Source organism: Meriones unguiculatus, chromosome 17, assembly GCF_030254825.1.
Source record: "Meriones unguiculatus strain TT.TT164.6M chromosome 17, Bangor_MerUng_6.1, whole genome shotgun sequence".
Classification (NCBI taxonomy): domain Eukaryota; kingdom Metazoa; phylum Chordata; class Mammalia; order Rodentia; family Muridae; genus Meriones; species Meriones unguiculatus.
In genome coordinates this window covers 70,972,179-70,990,806 of record NC_083364.1, presented here as the reverse complement: position 1 = coordinate 70,990,806, position 18,628 = coordinate 70,972,179, and positions in this window count along the sequence as shown.

Genomic DNA, 18,628 nt, shown 5'->3' with positions numbered 1-18,628 from the left:
GGATAACCCAACCAAAAACCATGCATGGAGAGGACCTAAAACCCTGGCTCAGATGTAGCGTGTAGACTCAGTATCTTAGTGGGGTCCCTAGCAAAGGGAGCAGGGGCTTTCTCTGACATAAACTCAGTGACTAGCTCTCTGATCACCTCTCCCTGAAGGTGCTTCCTTTCCAGGCAACAAAGGAAGACAATGCAGACAGTCCCTGTGAGACTGATAGACTAGTGTCAAATAGAAGGGGAGGAGGACCAAGCCTATCAGTGTACTAGGGGAGGGACATAGGGGAAGAAGAAGGAGAGAGGGAGTGGCCCACAAATTTAATAAATTGTACTAAATGATAACAAATGAAAATAATTTAAAAATTAAAAAAGAAAGGAAAAAATTTCTAACATAAAAAAGTCCTACTTGTCCTGGGACTCTGTCACCTCCTTGTCCCCACATGCAGTCAAAACCGTAAGCAACATCTTGCCCAGCTCAAAGGTGACAATATTTAAAATGATTTCGACTGTACAGTCTTCCTCTCAACCAAAAAATATAGTTTGACCATAGTCTTCCTCTCTCCAAAGTCCTTCCACATTCTTTCTTCCTCCTTCCCAACCCAACTTTAATTTCTTTCTCATAAAAAGAAATAGAAACCTATTACAACCACTGCCCACCCCAAAGAAATAAAGTAAAATAAAACAACATTAAAAACCAGAACAAGCTAAACCAAACCAAACAAACAAACAAAAAAATCACCAAAGTGTGACCAAGTAAACACATACACACACAAACTGCGCAGTCCAATAGATGTTGGTCTACTACTCCCGAACTTTAGGCCTGTCTGGATTACACCCAATGTCACTCCATTGTAGGAAACCAATTTTCTCTTACCCAGTAGGTATGACAGTTCATACAGTTTATAACCTTTATCCTAGTGGCAGCTATGTTTTCCTTCCTTCCTTCATTCATTCACTCATTCATTCACTTATTTTTCTTTAGATATAAAAAATAATATAAGACAGCATCTCATGTAGCTTAGGCTGGCCTTTTACTTACTATATAGACAAAGCCCAGTGTCACATAGATCTGGGACTAGGCATGTGTCACTAATGTAGTTTGAGCAATTCTTTATTGAAACAAGAACTTTCTGTATGTGAGGACAACACTATATCCATAGAGCCTCAGCGTTCTTTCTTTCTTTTTTATCTTGATTGAGTTTAATACGTGAACTATTTTCTATTAGGCCCACACTGTTGAAATGTATCAAGAATTTAATTCTGCATCTCTCTATCTAAGATAGATTTTATGCCTAACTTAACATAACTTGATAAGCTGGGCATGTTGTGTGGTGAACTCCTGTAATTCCAGCACTCAGGGAAGCAGAGGCCAGAAGATCTAAGCTTGAGACCAGTATGGTCTACAAAGTGAGTCCAGGAGAGCCTAAGCTACAGGGAGAAATCCTGTCTCAGAAAAAAAAAAAAAAAGGTAGCTTGATAAGTATACAATTCTTGATGCAGAAATACCAAATATAATAATTAGGTACTTATCTTAGTATTTTTATATGCATCTCTTCTCCCAATTCTGGAAAATACTTTCTACCTGGTACATTTACTTAATATTCGTTAGAATTTAGAAAGCATCTTATCCATTATTTTAAAAAGTTATTAGCAGGCAGGAAAATCAACTCCAGATCTCTGGTATTACATACCTGGTAATAGAAGTCATTCAAATATTATTCTTAGCCTTCTTTTTTCACTGAAAACAGATTTTCTTTTGCAATATGTACTGATTATAGGTAACCATTTCTCCACTCCTTCCAATTTCTCCCTCCCTGGATCCACTTCCTTCCTAATTATTATTAGAAAGAACAGGTATCTAAGAGATAAAAAGCAAATATGACAAAATAAAATATAAAAGGGCTAGAGAGATGGCTCAGGAGATAGAAGATCTGTCTGCTCCTCCAGAGGTCCTGGGTTCAGTTCCCAGCAACCCCATCGTGGCTTCACAACCATCTCTACTAGAATCTAATGCTCTCTCCTGGCATGCAGGAATATATGCAGTTAGAGCACTCATATGTAAAATAAATACAATCTTTAAGAATAAGTATATAAAAAGCTATATGTGTGTGTGTGTGTGTGTGTGTGTGTGTGTGTGTGTATGTATGTATGTATATTGGACATAGCAACCCAACAGGAGTAAAGAATCCCAACAACAGGGAAAAGAGTAAGGGACCCACTAGTTCTGACAATGCAGAGTCCCAGAAAAGTACTAAGCTTATAGCTATAGCCTAGACACAGAGGATATTGTCCAGACACTTGTAGGCCCATTGCTTTCTGCTTCAGTCTCTGTGAGTTCATATGCACCTGCCTCCATCCCTTCTGTACCTTTTCAAACGTTCTGCCTTGTCTTCTAAGGTAGGATTCCCTGATCTCTGATTTAATGGAGACCTCCTATCTAGACTCAGTCTCTCTGTATGGGAACAGATACAAAGAACCACAATAATGTCTTCTTGTGGTTCTTTGTATCTGTTCCCATTTACTGCTGGAAAATGCCTCTCTGTTGGTGATTGCTTAAGATTCATATCTATGAGTACAGCAGGATATCATTAGAAATCATTCCATTGATTTTTTTTTAGACCAGCAGTGCTGGTTATACTCTATATCTCTATATCAAGTCTCTGGTTTTTGGTTACCAAAGTAGTGTCAGGTGTGGCTTCCTTCACACAAAATAGAATATAGATCAAATCAGACACTGGTTCGATATTCCCACAAGTTCTGTGACACCATTGTCCTAATATATTTGCAGGCAGGACAGACTATAGGACAAATGTTTAACAGCTGGATTGGTTTTGACTTTCCTCTTTCTGCAGCCTGCAGAGACCTTTCTGCACTAAAAAAAAAAAAAAAAAAAAAAATAGAAGAATAATATAGGGGTGAAGTTTCCATGAAAGCAGCATCTTAACTGCTCCATTTTCAATGATTTGTGTTGATGTTCTTCTCAGCACTGGGGCCCTCCTGTCAGTTTTCAGAAAGAAACCCTTTTTCTTAGCATTGGCCTGGGTTGTTTGGGGGATTTTCATGAGAGTTGCCTGGCTAACAAATCAATTAAATGCAACCGAGTCTGTCCAAAGAAAGACTTGCTTGGCTACAAGACATGGCTAGTTGAGACTTTAAATCCTCTATTACTAGGGATCCTTATTAGAGCTATCTTCAGGTTCCAGTAAGTGTTTGCTGTACCTGGTTTCCACACCACTCCCCAAATGCCCCTAATTCCAGGTACCTCTCCCTGAACTCTATACCTTGGTTCCAGCCCACCGAATCCTTCCTACTTCTATCCTACCCTTCCAGAGTCTGCTCATAAAATCTATCCTAATTTCCCTTCCCAGGAAAATCCATGTTTCCCCTTTAGACCTCTTATTATCTAACTTCTCTGAGTCTAATCATTGTAGCTTTATTATCATTCACTTTATAGCTAATATCCACTTATAAATGAATACATACATACATATTTGTCTTTCTCAGTCTGGGTTACCACATTCAGAAAAAAAAAATCTAGTTCCATCTGTTTTTTTTTTCTTTTTCAGTTTTTTTTATTTTTTTTTTTATTTATTTTTTATCAGTTACATTTTATTAACTGTATCCCAGCCGTGTCCCGATCCCTCATTCCCTCCCAGTCCCTCCCTCCCTCCCTCCCTCATCTCCACCATGCCCCTTTCCAAGTCCACTGATGGGGGGACCTCCTCCCCATTCATCTGATCCTGTTTTATCAGGTATCTTCAGGACTGGCTGCAAAGCCCTCCTCTGTGGCCTAACAGGACTGCTCCTCCCTTCGGGGGTGGGGAGACCAAAGAGCCAGTCATTGAGTTCCTGTTAGAAATAGTCCTTGTTCCCCTCACTTTGGGAAACCAATTGGTTACTGAGCTACCACAGGCTACATCTGAGGGGAGGTTCTAGGTTATATCCATATATGGTCCATCTGTTTATCTACAAATTTTATGATGTCATATTTTAAAACAGATGAGTAACACTCTATTGTGTAAATGTACCAATATTGCTTATCCATTCTTCTATTGAAGGTCAGTTAAGTTTTTTTTAAGTTTCTGGCTATTATGGATAAAGCTACAATGAGCATGGTTATGCAAGTGTCCTTGTGGTACAATGGAGTGTCCTTGATAAATCCCCGATTGTCTGAGTAAACACCATATTGATTTTCTTAGTAGCTGGTCAAGTTTGCACTCCCACCAGCAATGCAGGAGTGTTCCTTTTGCTCCACATCCTTGCCAACACGAGCATTCATTTGTGTTATTGTTCTTAGCCATTCTGACAGGTGAAAGATGGAATCTCAAAGTAATTTTTTATTTGCAATTCTATGATAGTTAAGAACGTTGAGCATTTCTTTAAGTGCTTAGCTATTTGAGATTCCTCCATTGAGAATTCTTTGGATATGTTTTGGTCTTCCTCCCAAGGGTCCACCGTTTCGGTGAGGATAGGGGGTCCAGGCCAAGGGAGTGAGAGGCAATGAGTCACTACACAGATACCAGGAGTCAAATGAATGCAATCCGAGGAGGGCAAGCAGATGCAGACTCATTTATTAAGGAAGAGAGAGCAGATTATATAACTGTGGGCAGCCAATCAGGTTTCTCCACACCATTTCCGAGCGTGCCATTGGTTGTTCGTCTCTGGGCGGACTCTCCAACTTCAGTTCACTTACTTTCCACGTGACTCCTTCAGTAGTTACATCAGGGGAAGCTACCCCAGGCCATGAGCCACAAATGGCCCTTTGCTGGGAATGCCCACAGATATGTAAACCATTTTTTAACTAAATTGTTTAGTTTTTGATATTTGGTTTCTTTTGTTCATGATACATTTTGGATATTAATCCTCTATCAGATATGGGATTGTTAAAAATCTTTTCCCATTCTATAGCTTACCTCTTTATTCAATTTACAGTGTCCCTTTGTCTTACAGAAACTTTTTAGTTTCATGATATCTTATCTATTAACTCTTCATTCTAGTGGCTGTGCTATTGGTATTCTGCTCAGACAGTCTTCTCCAATGTCATACAGTCAATGTTATTTTCCATTTTTATCAAGTTAAGTGTATTTGCTTTTATGTAGAAATCTTGTATCAACTTGGAGTTGACTTTTGTACAGGAAAATAAATATAGTGCTATTTGCATTCTTCTCATACAATTTGACCAGCCCCGCTTGTTGAAGATGGTGTCTTTTTTCCATCTGGCTTCTATTTAAAAAACAAAAACAAAAACAAAACAAAACAAAGAAACAAAAAAACAGGTGTCCAGATATGTGTGGATTTATATCTGGGTGTTCAATTAAATTCCATTGATCAACATGCCTGTTTTTATGACCATCCCATGTAGTTTGTAATTACTATAACTCTGTAGTACAACTTGCAATCAAGAATGGTTGATGCCTCCACCAATTCTATTATTGTTCATAATTGTTTTAGCTATCCTGGATTTTTTTGTTTTTCCATATTAAACTGAAGATTGTTCTTTCAAGATCTGTTTTAAAAAAATGTGTTGAAATTATGACGGGGATAGCACTGACTCAGTTCATTGCTTTTTCTAGGATGGATATTTTCACTGTGTTAATACCACCTATATCTGAATCCTAATCCTAAAAATTAGAAGACCTTTTATGTAGAGGAATTTTAATTAAGAACATGGCTTTTCTGGAAAGAGATCTCATCCAAAGACCCTCTAGGTCTGTGTGATCTGGCTGGAATACAAGCATGTCTTTAATCCCTATAGGCAGAGGCAAGCAGATTTCTAAGTTCAAGGCCAGCCTGGTATAAAGCAGATTTCAGATAAAGAAGAGCTTAGGTCAAGGCATGGTGGTACATGCCTTTAATCTCAGCACTCAGGAGACAAAGGCATGCAGATCTCTGAGTTTTCCTTACTTCTGTTGAGGCAGTTCAGTTGAGTTGGTGAATAGAGAGGCAGTGCAATGGAGTAGACTTTGTAGCAGTTCAGTTCCTGGAATTCAGACACAGTTTCACCCGGAGAGTTTCACAGGAAAGTTGGAGAGAGATCAAGCTAGACACAGGTGAAGACAGAGTGGGAGAATGAGTAAGAGCCAGAAGATTAGAACATATTACCAAATTTAGTATAATGTCAAGCAGAGCAGTTCAGTCAGAATCTGAGAGAAGCAAATTTAAATCAGTCAGCTTGAAGAGGAGTTTCTGAGACAAACAGCTGAGTTCAGACTGAGGCAGAAAATATTCTAGATCTAGATTAGATTGTGTGTAGGGTAGAAGTTTCCAGGACTAGGCTTAGGTTAGCAGACATAGGCAGTTAGTCTTAAAGGCTACAGTTAAACCAGGCAAATAAATGTTACTTTAATGCTTTTCCTCTTCTGATATCTTAGTGAATTTATTTCTTCAATGATTTAGAGGTTTTTTTTTTTTTTAATTCCCATCAAAACAGCAACACAATTCTTTATAGACCTTGAAAGAACAATTCTCAGTTTCATATGGAAAAACAAAGCACCAGAACAGCTAAAACAACCCTGTATACTACAATATCTTCTGGAGTTTTATTATAGAGACTTTCACTTGTTTGATGAGAATTGCCCAAAGATATTTTACATTATTTGAGGCTATTTGGAAATGTGCTTCTCCTTGATTTCTTTATCAGTTTGTCATTTACATATAGAAGAGCTACTGAACTTTTGAGTTAATTTTTGTATCCAACCTTTTTGCTGAAGGTATTTGTCAGCTGTAGGTATTTCCTATCAGAATTTTTAGAGTTATTTGTACATACTATTATATCATCTACAAATAAAGATACTTTGACTTCTTCCTTTCCAATTTGTATCCCCTTCATCTCTTTTAGTTGTCTTATTGCTTTAACTAAAACTTCAAATTTTATATTGAATAGATATATAGAGAGTGGACAATCTTGTCTTGTTCCTGATTTTAATGAAATTGATTTGAATTTCTCTCCATTTTATTTGATTCTGGCTATAGGCTTGCTGTAAATTGTGTGTATTATGGTTAGGTACGTCCCTTGTATCCACAATCTCTCCATGACTTTCATCGTAAAGGGGTGTTGGATTTTGTCAAAAGACTTTTCACCATCTAATGAGATGATTATGTGGCTTGTGGCTGTTTTTTTTTTTTCTTTCTTTCAGTCTGTTTGTATGGTGGATTGCTGTAACTGATTTTCTTATATTGAAACATCCCTGATTCTCTGGGATGAAGCTTACTTTAGCATGATGGATAAAATGTTTTATGTGTTCTAAGGTTGGTTTGGAAGTATGTTTTTTTTTTTTTTTTTTTTTTAATTATTTTTTTTTTCAATGCAGTTTATTCAGGAACATTGAACAATCCTCGGACCCCGGGGAAAGCCAGCCCACAGCTTAAATAGCCTCTGGGTAGCCAACCCAGGCGTGCCACGGGGGCAATGCAGATAGGTCCACATACATGGAAGCAAGCCAGATCCTTGGCCTTAGCCAAATGTGGAGTTGTTCGTGACAGAGAGCACTCACCATCGGGAAGGTGGAAGGCGGAAACCAGCTCTATCTTTAAGGCATAGCATTCCGCAGCTCTCTACAGTTCCCCCTTTTTGTTTTAGACGCATCAGGCAAGAGTAGAGGTCTGATCTCTGATATTAGAAATAAATTGGGACTTTGTACAGATGTTCATTTAGGTGTCATCCACCCAAAGAGCATCAGACCCGTCCAATACCTTTTTCTCAGAGGCGGGACCTGGGGCATCAACCCGCATGCAATCAGACATGCTCTTCTCTGGGTCCAAAGCGGCTGACCCTGAGTGCAGTGCTTAGCCTCGCATCCTGAGCGTATCATTTTAGCTTTTTATGGTGTCCAACCATGCTTGGGGAGAATGTCCTGCTTCAATGGCTGTAAAGGCCTGAATGATCATGGCTGCATCACACTGTTGTGAGACTCTAATCTTGCATATATACCACAGGCAAACCAAGGAGACCAACACCAGAAGGCCTGCTAATACTCCCATGCCCGCCCATTCCTTCAGATGATTCATGGCTGCAGCAATCCATGTTGATAATCCTGTGGCTAGTCCTGCGTCCACTCCGGTAGAATTTACTGTGACAATGGCCACTCTCAGCTGCTCCATCGTAGTATCGAATTCTCCAGTCCAATTACCTAAAATATAGCTCGACAATTGTTTAGACAGATTTGCAGCGCAGGAAAAATTCTCATGTTGTATGCTAGTGACACAAAGTCCAGCATACTTTCATTGACAGCCAGGTTGAGCGATTTGCCATAGGGTATCAATTTGCTCTTGCAAGAGGTCAATCCTCTGATTGAACACCATCAAGCTTCCTTTTAGTTGAGCATTAATTCCTTTATGTACAACTAAGGCATGAGCTACATTGGCTAAATGATTATTCAGGGTCTGAGCAGTCTGCCCAGTATGACTCATGGCTAATGCCCTGGTGGTAGCTCCAACAGCCGTCAATGAGATGGTAGTAACAATGGTGGCTGTAGTTCCAAGATCCCTTTTCTGTCTGAAGAGAGTCATAGCGTGAGGGGCATCAATGGGCATAGGCACCCAGTGAGGCATGCGAGTAACCAGGGCATACCTAACTTTACTAGCATTCCAGCATTGGGCAAAAAAGCAAGTATCATTACCACAATTACTTGGCTCTATCTGGCTAATAATAAATAAAAATGGGGGATATAGACAAACAGGTGTGGGCTTATAGGAAATATTATGAGAAGCCTTAACCCCTCGTTGGAACATCCTGCGTCAGTTCTAGAACTAGCAGTGGTGGTGTCCGAGGTCTGAGTAGGTTCAGGAGACCATTGCCCCCAGGGGCGAGACGTGCTCCATGCCAATTGACTAACTCCATGTTTTCCTCCAATTTTGAAAATTATTTAAGGTTCTTAAATTATTTTTTTCCCTTTTTTCTTAAATTTTTCATCAATTACACTTTATTCATTCTGCATCCCCCCATAAGCCCCTCCCTCCTCCCATCCCAATCCCACCCTCCCTCCTCCCTCTGCTTGCATGCTACTCCCCAAGTCCACTAATAGGGGATGTTCTCCTCTCCTTTCTGATCTTAGTCTGTCAGTTCACATCAAAAGTGGCTGTATTGTCCTCTACTGTGGCCTGGTAAGGCTGTTCCCCCCCCCCCAGAGGGAGGTGATCAAAGAGCAGGCCAATCAGAGTATGTCAGAGGCAGTCCCTCTTCACATTACTATGTAACCCAATTGGACTCTGAACTGCCCTGGGCTACATCTGTGCAGGGGTTCTAGGTTATCTCCATGAATAGTCCTTGGTTGGAGTATGAGTCTCTGGGAGGTTCCCTATGTTCAAATTTTCTTGTTCTGTTGCTCTCCATGTGGAGACCCTGTCCTCTCCAGCTCTTACTATTTCCCAGTTCTTACCTAAAAGACCGTTCACTCTGCCCAACAGTTGCCCATCAGGCTCAGCATCTGCTTTGATAGTCTGAAGGGCAGAGGCTTTCAGAGGCCCTCTGTGGTAGGTTCCTAGGTTGTTTCCTGTTTTCTTCTTCTTCTGATGTCCATCCTCTTTGCCTTTCCGGATGGGGATTGGACATTTTAGTTAGGGTCCTCTCTCTTGCTTAGTTTCTTTAGATGCACAGGTTTTAGTGGGTTTGTCCTATGTTGTATGTCTATATGAGTGAGTATATACCATGTGTGTCTTTTTGCTTCTGAGACAACTCACTCAGGATGATCCTTTCCAGATCCCACCATTTACCTGCAAATTTCATGATTTCCTTATTTTTCATTGCTGAGTAATATTCCATTGTGTAGATGTACCACAATTTCTGCATCCATTCTTCAATTGAGGGGCATCTGGGTTGTTTCCAGCTTCTGGCTATTATAAATAAAGCTGCTACAAACATGGTTGAGCAAATGTCCTTTTTGTGTACTTGAGCCTCTTTTGGATATATGCCCAGTAGTGGTATGGCTGGATCTTGAGGAAGCGCTATTCCTAGTTGTCTGAGAAAGCGCCAGATTGATTTCCAGAGTGGTTGTACAAGTTTACATTCCCACCAGCAGTGGAGAAGGGTTCCCCTTTCTCCACAACCTCTCCAGCATGTGTTGTCACTTGAGTTTTTGATCTTGGCCATTCTCATGGGTGTAAGGTGAAATCTCAGGGTTGTTTTGATTTGCATTTCCCTAATGGCTAATGAGGTTGAGCATTTCTTTAAGTGCTTCTCTGCCATTCGGTATTCCTCTACAGAGAATTCTCTGTTTAGCTCTGTTCCCCATTTTTTAAGTGGATTACTTGGTTTGCTGCTTTTCAGCTTCTTTAGTTCTTTATATATACTGGATATGAGTCCTCTGTCAGATAAAGGGTTGGTGAAGATTCTTTCCCAATCTGTAGGTGGTCGTTTTGTTTTGGTGACGGTGTCCTTTGCTTTACAGAAGCTTTTCAGTTTCATGAGGTCCCATTTATTGGTTGTTGCTCTTAGAGCCTGTGCTGTTGGTGTTCTGTTCAGGAAGTTTCCCCCTGTACCAATGAGTTCTAGGGTATTTCCCACTTTTTTTTCAAGCCGATTTAATGTGTCTGGTTTTATGTTGAGGTCTTTGATCCACTTGGACTTCAGTTTTGTGCAGGGTGACAAGTATGGATCTATTTTCATTTTTCTACATGTAGACATCCAGTTAGACCAGCACCATTTGTTGAAGATGCTATCTTTTTTCCATTGTATGGTTTTGGCGTCTTTGTCAAAGATCAGGTGTCCATAAGTGTGTGGGTTTATTTCTGGGTCCTCTGTTCGGTTCCATTGATCCACCATTCTGTTTCTATGCCAGTACCATGCAGTTTTTAAAACTGTTGCTCTATAGTACAACTTAAGATCAGGGATGGAGATACCTCCAGAAGATCTTTTATTGTAGAGGATTGTTTTAGCAATTCTGGGTTTCTTGTTATTCCATATGAAGTTGAGAATTTTCCTTTCCAGGTCTGTAAAGAATTGTGTTGGTAATTTGATGGGCATTGCATTGAATCTGTAGATTGCTTTTGGTAAGATGGCCATTTTTACTATGTTAATCCTACCAAGCCATGAGCATGGGAGATCTTTCCATCTTCTCATATCTTCTTCTAATTCTTTCTTCAGAGATTTGAAATTTTTTTCATACAAGTCTTTGACTTCCTTGGTTAGGGTTACTCCGAGGTACCTTATGTCATTTGTGGCTATTGTGAAGGGTGTTGTTTCCTTAATTTCTTTCTCAGCCCTTTTGTCTTTTGTATACAGGAGGGCTACTGATTTTTTTGAGTTAATTTTGTATCCTGCCACCTTGCTGAAGGTGTTTATTGAGTATTTTTGTGTTTGTGTTCAGAGAAAAATTGGTCTATAATTTTATTTGTTGAGAACGTGGTTTGAGTATTGGAGTAACTGTAACTTCATAAAATAAATTGGAAAATGTTCCTTCTGTTTGAATTTTGGAGAATAATTTGAGAAATACTATTATTAATTCTTCTTTGGTCATCTGGTAGAATTCTGTGCTAAACCCAGTTTTAGCCTTGAGTTTTTTGTTCTAAAGATTTTTAGTGACTGCTTATATTTCTTAAGGGGTTAGAGATCTATATATATATATTGTTTATCTGATCTTGACTCAACTTTAGTAAATGGTACCTACCTAGGAAATTATCAATTTCTTTAATGTTTTCCAAGTTTGTGGAGTACAGATTTATAATCATGCTCTTGTGATTCTCTGGATTTCCTTGGTGTCTACTATGTCCCGTTCCTTTCTTTTATGTTATTTGGATACTCTCTGTGCCTCTTAGTTTGGATATGTTTGTTTATCTTGTTGATTTTCTCAAAGAGCCCACTCTTTGTTTCCTTGATACTTTGTTCTTATTTTATTAATTTCAGGCCTCAGTTTAGTTATTTCTTGCTATGTATTCCACTTATCTCTATTTTTAGTAATATATGTATGATAGACCAATGAAGAAACAAGCAAAATTGTCAGTTTTAATTATTTTTTCATAAGACATGATCTCTGTAGTGGAATATGTTTCTGTACTGCTTTTGATGTTTAATAATTTTAAGTGTAAATAAGATAAAGTTAACTAATCCTGTACAACAACAGATCCTCTGGAGGTATCTCCATCCCTGATCTCAAGTTGTACTACAGAGCAATAGTAATAAAAACTGCGTGGTACTGGCATAGAAACAGAAAGGTGGATCAATGGAACTGAATAGAACACCCAGAAATAAACCCACACACCTATGAATACTTGATTTTTGACAAAGAAGCCAAAACCATTCAATGGAAAAAAGACAGCATCTTCAACAAATGATGCTGGTCCAACTGGATATCTACATGCAAAAAAATGAAACTAGATCCATATTTATCATCCTGCACAAAACTAAAGTCCAAGTGGATCAAAGACCTCAATATAAAACCAGATGTTCTAAATTGGTTAGAAGAAAAAGTGGGGAACAGCCTAGAACTAATTGGCACAGGAGACAACTTCCTGAACAGAACACCATCAGCACAGACCCTAAGAGCAACAGTCAATAAATGGGACTTCATGAAATTGAAAAGCTTCTGTAAAGCAAAAGACACTGTTGCTAGAACAAAAAGACAGCCTACAGATTAGGAAAGGATCTTGACCAACTCAACATCTGACAGAGGGCTGATATCTGGAATATATAAAGAACTAAAGAAGTTAAAAGGCAATATTCCAAGTAACCCAATTAAAAAAATGGGGTATGGAACTAAATAGAGAATTCTCTGTAGAAGAGTATAGAATGTCAGAGAAACTCATAAGGAGATGTTCAACATCCCTAGCCATCAGAGAGATGCAAATCAAAATGACCCTGAGGTTTCACCTTACACCCACTAGAATGGCTAAGACCAAAACCTCAAGAGATAACGCATACTGGAGGGGATGTGGAGAAAGGGGAACACTTCTCCAGTGCTGGTGGGAATGTCAACTAGTACAACCACTATGGAAATCAATCTGGCACTTTCTCAGACAACTAGGAATAGTACTACCTCAAGATCCAGCTATACCACTCCTAGGTATATATCCAAAAGATGCTCAAGTATACAACAAGGATATTTGCTCAACCATGTTTGTAGCAGCCTTATTCATAATAGCCAGAACCTGGAAACAACCCAGATGTCCATCAACAGAGGAATGGATACAGAAATTGTGGTACTTTTACACAATGGAATACTACTCAGCAATTAAAAACAAAGAAATCATTAATTTTGCAGGCAAATGGTGGGATCTAGAAAAAAAATCATCCTGAGTGAGGTATCCTAAAAGCAGAAAGACACACATGGTATATACTCACTTATATAACCCTATAAGATAGGATAAACATACTAAAATATGTACAACTAAAGAAGATAAACAAGAAAGAAGTCCAGGGGTAAGATGATCAATCCTAATCTAGAAGGACAAAGGGGATGGACATTAGAAATAGGAGAAAACAAGTAACAGGACAGTAGCCTACCTCAGAAGGTACCTGAAAGACTCTACCTAGCAATGTATCAAAGCAGATGATGAAACCCATAACCCAATCTTCTGCAGAGTGTAGAGAATCATATAAAGGAAGGAGGAATTAATATATCCTAGAAGGGACAGGGAGCCCCACGAGGTACAAATATATCTGAGCACAGGGGTCTTCTACGAGACTGGTTATCCAACCAAGGACCATGCATGGATATAACCTACAACTCCTGCTCAAACATAGCCCATGGTAGCTCAGTATCCAAGTCGGTTTCTTAGTAAGGGGGACAGGAACTGTTTCTGACATGAATTCATGAGCTTCCCCTCCCCCCTGATGGAAGCAGACTTGCTAGGCCACAGATAAGGACATTGCAACCATCCCAAAGATAGCTGATAAGCTAAGGCTAGACAGAAGGAGAGGAGGACACCCCCTCTCAGTAGACTCGGAAGGGGACAGGGAGGAGATGAGGGAGGGAGGGGAGGATTGGGAGGGAAAAAGGAAGTGGGCTACAGCTGGGATACAAGTGAATGTATAAAATTACTTAAAAATGAAAACCTTAATAAAAAATGAAAAAAGATAAAGTTAACTATATAGTTTATATATATATATATATATATACACACACACACAATTTTATATAGTATTATTAGAAAACCTAAAAACAAATTTATTTCATTTTTTTATAAATATGTTGTCTTAGAGTTTCTATTGCTGTGACAAAACATCATGACCAAAAGTAAATTGGGCAGGAAAGAATTTATTCAGATTACATTGCCACATTGCTGTTCATCAACGAAAGAAGTCAGGACAAGAAATCAAACAGTTTAGGCTCCTGGAATCAGAAACTGATGCAGAGGCCAAGAGGGGTGCTGCTTAGTCTTTTGTTCAGCCTGCTTTCTTGTAGAATCCAGGGCCATCAGTAAGAGATGATCTTATAAAGCCCAGGCACCACCCACAATGGGCTGGACCCTCCTGTATTCATCACTAATTGAGGAAGTGCCTGAACTAGATCTCCTGGTGGCATTTCCTCAACTGAGACTTCTTCCTCCGATGAATCCAGCTATGTCAGTTTGACACAAAACCAGGCAGTACGTGCATGTGCTATTATATTATTTGATTTAATTGTTAAAGCCATACACAAATTACTTAACCACAACCTTAACAAATTTATACAAGAAAACATTTTAACATTGAGCCTGTAGGTTACATGTTTTTATGTCTAAATTGTCTTTCATTCATATGAAAATTAAGCAATTCACTTCATGTTGTTCAGTTATTCAATTATATGGTGAAATTTAAAAATTGGAAAACGATGCTGAACCACAGTCAGATTTTAGTTTTTGATTCATAATAAGCCATACAGTTTAGTTGTAAGCAAAACATCATGGTAAGCCAAGTGATAGTTGCGACTTTATTTTATGACATAAATTATAATGTACTAATTAGAGTGTGGGCTGCATAAAAGAAAACATACTGCTTCATTGCACATGTGTCTAAACAAGGATCTATGTCAAATCCAATAAAGAAAAAACAATGGTGCTGTGATCATTATGCAATCAAGTAAGTACACACAGTGATCATTTATCATATCAAATGCCCACATGCAGCCTTCTGTTATCAAGCTTGTTGGCCGCTTTCATACTTGCCATCCCTTAATGTTTTTGAAGAAACTCATTTGTGGACCTTCCTTGCAAAGGGCCCTTAGGTCTTACGACCGGGGTAGCCTCCGGAGATGTGACTATGAGAGTAATCCCGTAGAAAGCCCATGGCCTGATTTTGCAGACTCTGCCCAGAGATGGCCATTAGTTAGCCGGCTCAGATGGTGTGGAGGAACCTGGTTGGTCACCCAGAGCCATATAACCTGCTGTCTTTGAGAGAATAAACGCTCTCCTTTGATTCGCTTTCACCAGACTCCTGGTGTCCCTGTGGTGGCTCTGTGCCACTCACCCCTAGGCCTGAACTTGCTGCCTTCATCCTTGGGCTGAACCCTTGGGAGTAGGAGGAACACTCACTTAGAGCTAAACTGTTGTGTCTTCATGGAAGAGAAATCTGTGCAAATTAAGCAATCATTATGGTTCACATTAATCATGTTCTGTGAATTTCTTGCCGATTTAAACATTGCTTGTTAAAACGGCCTATTCCAACAAATGATCTCTTCTGAAAAGTATGTATTAATATTTTTATGTTTATATTGTGGAAAGGAATTTTGATAACTGTTTTAATATGGAAGTAAAATTCAAACTAGCAAAATTTTAAAAAATGTATTTATTTCTGAAAAATTAAAAACAACATAAGACACGAGTATTATATCTTTGAATGTTTTAACTTAAGTATTAAAGTCCAATAATAAGATAGCTATCTATTCATTTCAGTAGTAGCATAATTGTTCCAAGATGAGGAAAAATAATTCTAACTATAACAGCAAAATTAAACTTGCAGTGAACATATAAAAAAGAAAAGTAAGAAAAAACATTTAGAGAAAAAATTATTTAATGAAAACATTTTTAATGTTAAAGGAAATTTTTAAGTTATTATGAAAATGTGAAGCTTTCTAATATAGAAAGCAAAATGCAAAAATAAAAAGTCTAGAGAGGCAATTTTAAGTAATGCTATAACTGGTATATGCCTTAAATGATTTAATTTCTTTACCCTTTTGTACTACTCATTTCTATATGCATTTCACACATCTAATTTCTTTTTAATGCCTCAATTCTTCAGATCTCAGAAGCAGTTATAAAATCTGGTAGGGTACAGATATTCCATAGGAATGTGGAAACGGATTTCTGCTAAAATAGAGCTGATTTATCCTGTCTTATTTTCACACATATTTCTCACCTTTCTTCTCTCTTTCCCATAACTCACATCAACCATCTTTCCCTCATAAAACAGCTGCAAATCTTTCACCCCAGTGAAACATTTCCTCATCTCCAGTTTGTTGTCATTGTTGGTTTCCCATAATTTTGGATTATGAACAAAGAGCTGATACTATTTTAACTTTAAAATATTTTCATGAGTTCAAATTCATTAAGAATGTGAAAAACCAGTTAACTCCTCATCACACTCACAAAGCTCAAATTAAAAAACAAAACAAAACAAACAAACAAAACCAAAAGCCTATCTTTTGTCACTCACTGGAAAATTCACTCAGATGAATCGAAATAACCCATTGTTAGATTTATACTCAAAGCTGTTGGCAAGGAATTTCATATATGTGCAGTGAATATTACGCTCACTGCTTCTCATTCTGCCAAGACTGCTCCATGTCATTTGTTGGAAAGTTGTCTGTTGACACTGATCTTGATTGGTCTTCATCAATGTCGTATCTTTTTGGCATAAGACTGAGTTATGGCCATCACCAGTCCTCCATCTTCTAAATATTGATGTTACATTGCTTTGTGTGGGACTTGAAAATTAAAGGAAATCTGCAAGATGTGAAATAGAAGCTGCACCAACCATATAGTAGTTACTAAAGAATTCTGTGTCTGAAAGAACAAATGTCACATGTGGAGTTGAGTGACATCTTTCTTTAAAATTCTAAGAATAGTTATTATTTCCAAGACTGAAAAGCAGCTTCCTATAGTTTCAAACTAGTAAATTTCTGTGAGTACAGAGAAATTATACAGGAAGATACTGCTAAGTTAATTATGACAAATATATTCTCATCTTAGCACTTACCTTGAAATAGTTAAAGGACTTATTGAGTGTGTATTATTATTTCTAATAGCATTTACTTCCAGGAAAATAGAAAAGCTTCTTTAAAAAAATCTAATAAAAAAACAAACAAGATAATGAGGGGGAAAGAGCACAATCTATGTAAAGTCTGATTTCTAAACAAGGGGAATATATATTTTCTATTATTTTACTCCCAAAGATACCGAAATTTTAAATGCAAATATGCCCTGAAGTATTTAGTAGGCTACTAGTGTCTACTGTAAAATTTTCTATGCAAGACTGAAGAGATAGGATAATTTGAAAACTATAAACTGTTATTCTATAACACACTGTTCTGAATAATTTGAACATCTAAAACTATAAGAAGCACCTATAGGTAAATAAATTGCATATTACTGATAACATATCAGTGCTGAGCACCCTTAGAATTCTTGACTTTTGGCTGACATGAAGTCTCATCATCAAGCTTATGTAATCTTCACAACACCTACAATTATGCCCATATTACTTATAAAACACACTGCTTAGAGAGCTTATCTGTTCTCAAAGTTACACACAAAAAGGGGGGGGGGAGTGAAAGCTGAAAGGCAAGGGGGAAAAAAGTGAGACACTGTGTTGATTGCCTTGCTGTATCACCACAGAGACTTCACGCATTGGTCCAGTCCTACCCAGAAATGAGGATGCTTTGTCCTTCATTTTCCATTGCTCCCATCTCCACCTTACTGATCTTCTCCAAAACACAGCTACTCAAACACGTTGGCAAATACATTTTTCTTATTCTATTAAAAGAAAAAAAAGGCATAAAGTTTGTAATGGATACTTTGCCTAAGGTTACACAGCAAGTGGCCAGCAGAACTCAAATGAAAATATAAAAGTAATTCAAACACTTCTAGCAGTGATGAATGTAATTTGTAGTACACATGGTATTTGAATGTATTTTTCCTGCTGGGGGCATTTGATTTAAAAGAGACAAGGGGAAGTGTAATCAAATTATCTATTTAAACTCTGTTGCCCTAGAGAGTATATGGATTTAATAACCTAATAGTATGTCCAGTAGAAAAATATGATCTATGATTTTATAATGTAGAATTATTAGTCTTTTGTGTTCCTCAGTGTAAAAGGCAGCAGATGAATGAAAAATAGAAAATAAATAGTAAAAATGCATTTGTCTACTGATATTTCTATAAAGTACTTTATTATTTTAAGAAAACACACTTACATTTGTGAGAACAGAATTAAATATCACTCCTGTCAGAATAAGGGTCTTACATCATAAAATTTTATTGTATTGAAACATCATCTTAATATTCCTAAAAGCAACGTTCATTTATTCTTATTGTCTTTTATTCTTATTTTACTTATTATTTTTTTTTAACATTTTAAATTCAAATATAGTTTGGTCATTTTTCCTTCCCCAGCAACTTCCAGATCCTCTGCCACTCCCAAAATGCCAAAGTTTAAGCACTTAAAAAAAAAGCCAACACAACAAAAAAATCCAACAAAACTGAAATAATAAATTACAATCACA